The sequence below is a fragment of the Vulpes lagopus genome, chromosome 12 (assembly GCF_018345385.1).
Source record: "Vulpes lagopus strain Blue_001 chromosome 12, ASM1834538v1, whole genome shotgun sequence".
NCBI lineage: Eukaryota > Metazoa > Chordata > Mammalia > Carnivora > Canidae > Vulpes > Vulpes lagopus.
Window position 1 is genome coordinate 80110697 of NC_054835.1, and position 6953 is coordinate 80117649.

Here is a 6953-nt window from a genome sequence, read left to right on the forward strand (position 1 = left end):
GAGAAGAGAGTCCAACCAAGAGATTGAAGACCTAGAATCCGATCTCATCCCTGATACTAACTAGCTAATTAGGACCCCAGACATCCATCTGAAATGAACACAACTAAAATAGGGAACGTTTTAACTCATATAATTGAAAACTAAAGGGACTGGTCTTCGGACAGAGCTAAATCAAGGAAATCGAACCATTTTGCCAAGGCTCTGTATCTCTCTCTTCCTGCGGTACTCGGCCTGTCTTTACTTTCTGCATTGGCCTTATTCTGCGGATAGTGTGTTCAAGGTGGCTGTGGCGGGCAGACAATGGCAGCTCCGGGTATACGTGGGCCTCATAATTCTCAGTCTCATTAAAAGAGAGTGTGTTTCTCTGAACGTCTGCAAGCAAAATTTTACATTAGTCTCCAATTATCTCATTTGGGTCACAGGCCCAACCTGTAGCAAAGGGATCAAATAATCTGAACTATGCAGGATCTGTCTCATACCCTTTCCTATGGTAAGAAAGAGGAAAGGGAGGTGATCAAGCTGTAGTGACAGAGTCATAACCACATGCAGTGGGGAAACGTGGTCCAAGAAATCAAAGATCAGGTGCTATTACCAGACACAAAAGAAGGTTAGAAGAGACAAAGAAAAACAACAGAAACATGCTACATCGCTCGTTTAACCTATCACTTATTGTACCCGAAAAATAGGCATAAGAATATCTCCATTCACATTACTTAGAAGTACAAAGATAAAGCACAAAATGTGGATAAAAAAAGACTTTGGGGAGAAAATACTTGTTGGATGCTTTAAGGAAAATTACATCTCTTCTACACCGCTATTGAAAGTATAAATTTTCATCAACACTTTGGAAACAATTTGGCCTTGTCTTGTAAAGCTGAATATTCATGAACCCTATAACCCAGGAACTTCACTTCTAAGTGGCAGAGACAGTGATCCCATTCCATCTGCTTCCTCGCAGTTCTCGCTCTCCCTCTCTTGCATTAGGTTGGCCATATGGCTCCTTTAGGTAAAGGAAGTGTGGCTAGAAGTCATCTGTCACTTGTAAGGTAAGGCACAGAAAGACCCAGTGCAGTTCTGCAGTGTCCCTCTTCTCCACATTGGCCAAGGGGGCCTCATATTCTTGAAGGTGCATCTAATGAGGCATAATAATGCAGCCTCTGTCAGCCTGGGTCGCTGAGACTCCTCAACCAAGAAGTCAACCTTTGCTGTGTTAAGCCATCTATGCCTAAGGGTTGATTTCTTATCACAGCATAATCTGCTTATCCTGTCTGACACTCCTCGGAGAGAAACTTTTGCACATGCACAAGATGATCATAGCAGCAATAGTTCCTAATAGTAAAAATGTGTGCAACCCAAATTCCCAATGACAATTACGATATATTTTAAAAAAATCAGGGGATATTTGCACAGCAATAAAATGTATTGCTACAGGCAACATGATATATGAATTTTAATAACATGATGTCAGGTGAAAAAAGCAAGTTAGAGAAGAATCATATAGTTTGATGCATGCCCTCTGTAAAGTTTTAATATAGGCAAAGGAAAAGATATTATTTAGGTCTATAGATATATATGGGGTTTTGTGAAGCCAGAAAAAGATCATCACAAAAACCAATGTGTCGGTTCCTCCAGGAGGCAACACAGGAGATGGCAGAGGGAGGAGCACATAGGTGAATACAGCTATTGGTAGTTGCAATGGGCTGACTAGTCCTGTTCCCACACATATACACACAGAAGTCACGTTGGTTTTGTTGTGCCCAAGACTGCGAATCCGAGAAACCACCAAGGAGCCGACACTGATGCAAGCGCACGAGGGTTTATTTGCAAGCTCGAGCTTGGGTCCAAGTTTACCCGACACAGCGGAGCAGGGACTTGGACCCCGAAGTGGGTTACAGCTGGGTTTTTTATAGGCTGGTCTAGGGGATTTTCAGAAGGGGGGGAGGAATTTCTCGACTTCTGTTTACATTCTGATATGGGGCTTTCAAGGGCATTGAGCTCTGTTCTCATTCTGATATGGGACTTTCTGCCACAGGCGTGGGCTCTGTTGTCTTTCTGATATGGGATTCTCTGCCGAGGACGTTCTGCAGTTTTTCCTGTAAAGTTCAGCTCTTATTCACAGGCCTGAGATGGCTGTACTTGTGCTAATGCTTAACTTGAGGTGGAATGGCCTTGATTTTTCTCGGCCTCCACAGGTTTGGCTTGGCTTGGCTTGGCTTGGCTTGGCTTGGCTTGGCTTGGCTTGGTGTTAGGAGGGTAAAGATATCTGGAGCATGACACTGGAAGCCATAGAATCTTATCAAGGGAACCAATTACTCCAAATTTCAGTTTTCAGACTTTTCTTCCCTTCTGAAAGGGGCAGTCATTGGCAAAACTGGGAAGCTGTTGGAGTCTGTCTCTGGCTCACCAGTCTCTTAAATGTGTGCCCTTTCCCTCTGATATTGGACCCCTCGACCCCTTACTTTACAATACCTTTTAGTTTCATATTCTCTCCAGTTTCTCACCTATCAAAACATGGTTTTAACAACAAGCTGGAGCTGTTTTTCTCTGTGATAAATATTCCTTCTGTCCACTCTCTAAACACTTTCCATTTGTCCCAACAAATATGCTATCAACAGCCTGTGTATGCTGACAAGTCCCAAACTGTCTCAATTCTCTCCTGAGTACCAGAATGGCAATCCTGCTCATCAGTCATCTCCACCTGGTATCGGAGAGACATCTTTAATTCAGAACAGACAATATGCACTTTTTAACTGTCCCCAACATTCTATTCTGCCTCCTACTTTCCCCTTTTTGATTAGTGCTGTCACCAGTTACCCAGTCTCCAGAACCATTTCCTGTGGGTAGACACCCAGGATCACGTTCTTATCTTTCCCATGGGACACCAGCAGCCAGAGTGGCCATGGCAAAAATGAATGACTAGAGAAGATACGAGGACCATTCGTGAAGAGATGTGAATCACTTCTAAGAATCCCCACAAGTAATGGAGGGGGTGTGGGTATTAAAAAGACCAGGTTCTGTGTTATCAGATAGAGCTATTAACAAGAGGAATTTAAGTTAATCAAATTTCACCAATAGATTGGTAGGACCTAGGAATCAAATTACAAAGTTTGGGTTTCTGTTTCCTCTGCTATAATAATGTAAAACTCTAGAAATTATGAGCTGAGTTTTATCAATCTTAAATTTCTCAGTGCCTATGGTGCGTCCCAACATAAATTGGATACTCGACACCATTTACTCTTTAAATGAATAAACCAGTTTAACATGTAACTTTGGGGCAGCCCAGGTGGCTCAGTGGTTTAGCGCTGCCTTCGGCCCAACGCGTGTCCTGGAGACCCGGGATCGAGTCCCACGTCGGGTTCCCTGCATGGAGCCTGTTTCTCCCTCTGCCTGTGCCTCTGCCTCTCTCTCTCTCTCTCTCTCTCTCTGTGTGTGTCTCTCATGAATAAATAAATAAAATCTTTAAAAAATAAATAAATAAAATGTAACTTTGCCAGAGCTATTTACATTAGTGTGATTGAGGAAATTTGGTGGTATCTGAGGCCTTGATCGTGGAAGGAAGACACTCCTTAGTAAGCCCATACATCAGACCATTCCCAGGGCAAGAAGTAGTTCAGAGTAGGGCTTCCTGATGGCTTGTCGGCAAGACATCTTGCCTTGTACTTAACACACTTTGTAGCTTCACATAAATAAGCAAACAGCATAAGGAGGAATAAGCAAGGCAAGGGTTCAGGAACAAATAACTTACTATGTTTTGGAAATATTTGCCTCAAAGGATTTGGTAGCATAATTTGTAATAATTTTGTCTTTGTTTTATTTTTTTAAAACATCAACAAATAAGACCATGAAAAAAAAAAGCACAATACTTTCACAGAATGTAAATGAGATGAAATAAAGGGAATGTTGTTTCTACTAGCATAAATATTTACAAGTCTGGTTAAACTTTATAAAAATCATGATAAATGGGTACCTGCTTTTAGGGGAGCACTGTGTATTTGCTGTAAGCTATCCACTGGAAACTGATTACTTTATCTCTTCTATAATTTTTAGTGTTGTTTTTTAAAGCAGGTTCATTATTTACCTGTGGGATTCCACATTTTGGTCAGGCCATTTCCTTTATGTTACAAGAACCAATGTCAGACGTTCGTTGTGGTGACACTTTTAAAGCCGCCCAGTGGAATATAATGAGGCCTGCAGTCAATAAATAAATAATGTTGACCTGAAAAGAAGAGTAAAAGCACAACTTCTCCCCACTAGTCACTACTGACTGTTAACTGCTCTACAATACCATGAAAAGAGCCCTGTGCCCATGGCAACCCAGCAGTTGGACTTGGATGGTGAGGGTTTGTGGTTTTTGTTGTTGTTTTTTTCATCCTGGAAGGGGGCAGATGTGCGTTCACGCGCCTACCATAGTTAATAATAGCTTCTAAATCTGGCATTTCCTGATAATACAACAAGCTTATAAAACAGCTTTCATCCAAGACCTTAAAAGGCCTAAAATCAAGCAAGTATTATCAGCATTTGAAAGATAAGAAAACCCCCAAACGATTATGCAATTTGCCCAAGGTCAGACAGAAAAACTTACTAAAGCAAAACTACAGCTCAAGGCAACCAGCTCCCAGTCTGTTGTTCTAATTAGTCAGTCCTCTCCTGCGTTGGGCTTGAAGCTCTGCCTTAAGTTCTCAAAAGTCTCCGATGGATGGATCGCTGAAGTCCAGGGAATGTTCCCAGAGGGCAGCTGTGGTTAATTGAACACCTTGCAACCTGCAGGATTCTGTTATTAGTCTCATTAATTAGTTTAAAGCATTTCTCACAAAACAAATTCTCAAAACACATGAAAATTAAGGATTTCCCTCTCGTTTTATAATCTCATAAATTAAGACATTAGAAACAAATTATAATTGAAATGAACGTATCACATTTTCCCTTACAACTCAATAGAAAATAAAGCTACTGATGGAATCGGATTAGGGTCACTTGAAAGAGGCTGTGAGTGCAAAAGCCATCCACAAACATGCCCTTCTCGGTGCAGAGCATTCTGAGTTAAGTAGCACAAAAACAATAGGAGTGAATTGCCTAAAACAGGCAAAGCATTCAAAAGCAAAAAGTGTCTAAGACACTTTCCTTTTCATCTTTACGCTGTTGCATTTTGCTTTTCTCTAAACCCTGACCGCCCTTCCTCTCTCATCTCTCCTTCATCATGTCAACTCCCAAACATCCAACTTAGGTATCATCTTTTTCCTGAATTCTCACCTGCCCTCTCGGTAACTTGCCCCATCCCCCCACAGTAGAATATAGCCCTCCTCGGTGCTCCGTGACCCCTGAGGCCTCTCTCTCTCTCTGCGCTTACGAGGTCTCTCTTGTACATTAAACAGAGCTCTGTGAAAGCAAGAGAAGTGTTTTCATTTTGTAAAGGTGGGAGAGGAGCCAGAAATTATCTCTCATCTCCTGTGATCTAGCCGGATACATAGAACAGTTTTAGGGAAATTGTCCAAAACTGGAAAAAGGGATTTTTCTATTTCAGCTCCAACACGTAAAGAGCTTATTAGAAGTTGTCACTCTGATCCTTAGAACAAGAAGAAAGCTAAACACACTAAAACTCAGTGACTTTTCTTGGCCCCATCAGAGAAGTGAGATTGCAGGAAAACTGCAGTCCCCAAATCTGAAGACACAAGTGAATCCAGAAAGTTATAGGTAACTTCGCAAAAATTCACAAAAAAATCAGACCCTCTTGTTTTCCCAGCCAATGACTTCGGGAAAGTGTTCTGCTTGTGATTATCCCTGGGTACTCTGATCTCTCTCTCTCTCTCTCTCTCTCTCTCTCTCTCACCTTTCTCTGCAACCCGGGCTCCCTCACCACGATCTGTTTCTCCCACAAACCATGTCTCCACACTTCCTCTCTGTGGCCTCTTCTCTCCCTCTAGTTGTGCAGTTCGTTCTACTAGTCTTATGGTCAGTTTCTTGGTATTCGAATGATTTGATAATTAAATAGCTGTGTTCAAGGGATGAGGCACAGTTAGGGTCCTCCTACTATGTTGCCATCTTAGCTCTCCCCCAAAAAGTAGTCTTAAAATAGAGTTTTACATTTGGCCATTCAGGATGTCTTTCTCCTCTTTGCTTTTTTGCACTGGCTAGAACCTCTACTATAAGGTTAAATAGAAATGATGACAGCAGAAATCCTTGTCTTGTTTCTTATCTTAGGGAGAAAGTGTTTACCATTACATTTGATGTTAGGTGTAGGTTTCTCATAGATGCCCTTTATTGGGTTAAGGAATTCCCTTTATTCCTGTTTTGCTGTGTACTTTTATTAGCAGTAGATGTCACATTTTATCAAATATTTTTCCTGCATCTATTGAGATGATCATATTGATTTTCTTTTCAAGTTTGTTAATATGGTAATTTAATTGATTGATTTAGAATGTTAAATCAACCTTGTGTTCCTGGGATAAATACACTTGATCCTAATGTATACGCTTATATTTTTGGACTTAATCTGCTTTTGTCTGAATTTTTTACCTATGTTAATGAGGATATTAGCCTGTAGTTTTCTTGTAATGTCCTTGTCTTTTATTTTAAAGATTTTGTTTATTTATTCATAAAAATATGGAACACTTCACAAATTTGCGTGTCATTCTTGCAAAGGGGCCATGCTAATCTTCTCTGTATGTCTTCCAATTTTAGTATATGTGCTGCCGAATTGAGCACTGTAATGTCCTTGTCTTCTGGTACCTAGTTTTGACAACTTCATAGAATGAATTGGAAAGCGCTATCTCCTTTTCAATTTTCTGCATGAGTTTGTGTAGAATTATTGTTATTTCTTCCTTAGATGTCTTGTAAAATCCACTTATAAAACTAAGCAAATAAAAATAAAAATCACCCAAATCTGCCATTTGAAGATAATCACTGTACACTTGTCTATGTAATATTTGGAGATTACCTACTATACTGTGTTAAAA

The 6953-nt window shown here is 40.6% G+C and overlaps 1 non-coding gene across 1 annotated transcript; it reads right to left on the bottom strand.

The window, feature by feature from the left end:
- Positions 1-6594: 6594 nt before the first annotated feature.
- On the bottom strand, positions 6595-6702 carry LOC121474285. The gene has a single exon (XR_005983307.1). It is a non-coding gene; the product is annotated as a U6 spliceosomal RNA (small nuclear RNA).
- Between the last annotated feature and the right edge of the window lie 251 nt (positions 6703-6953).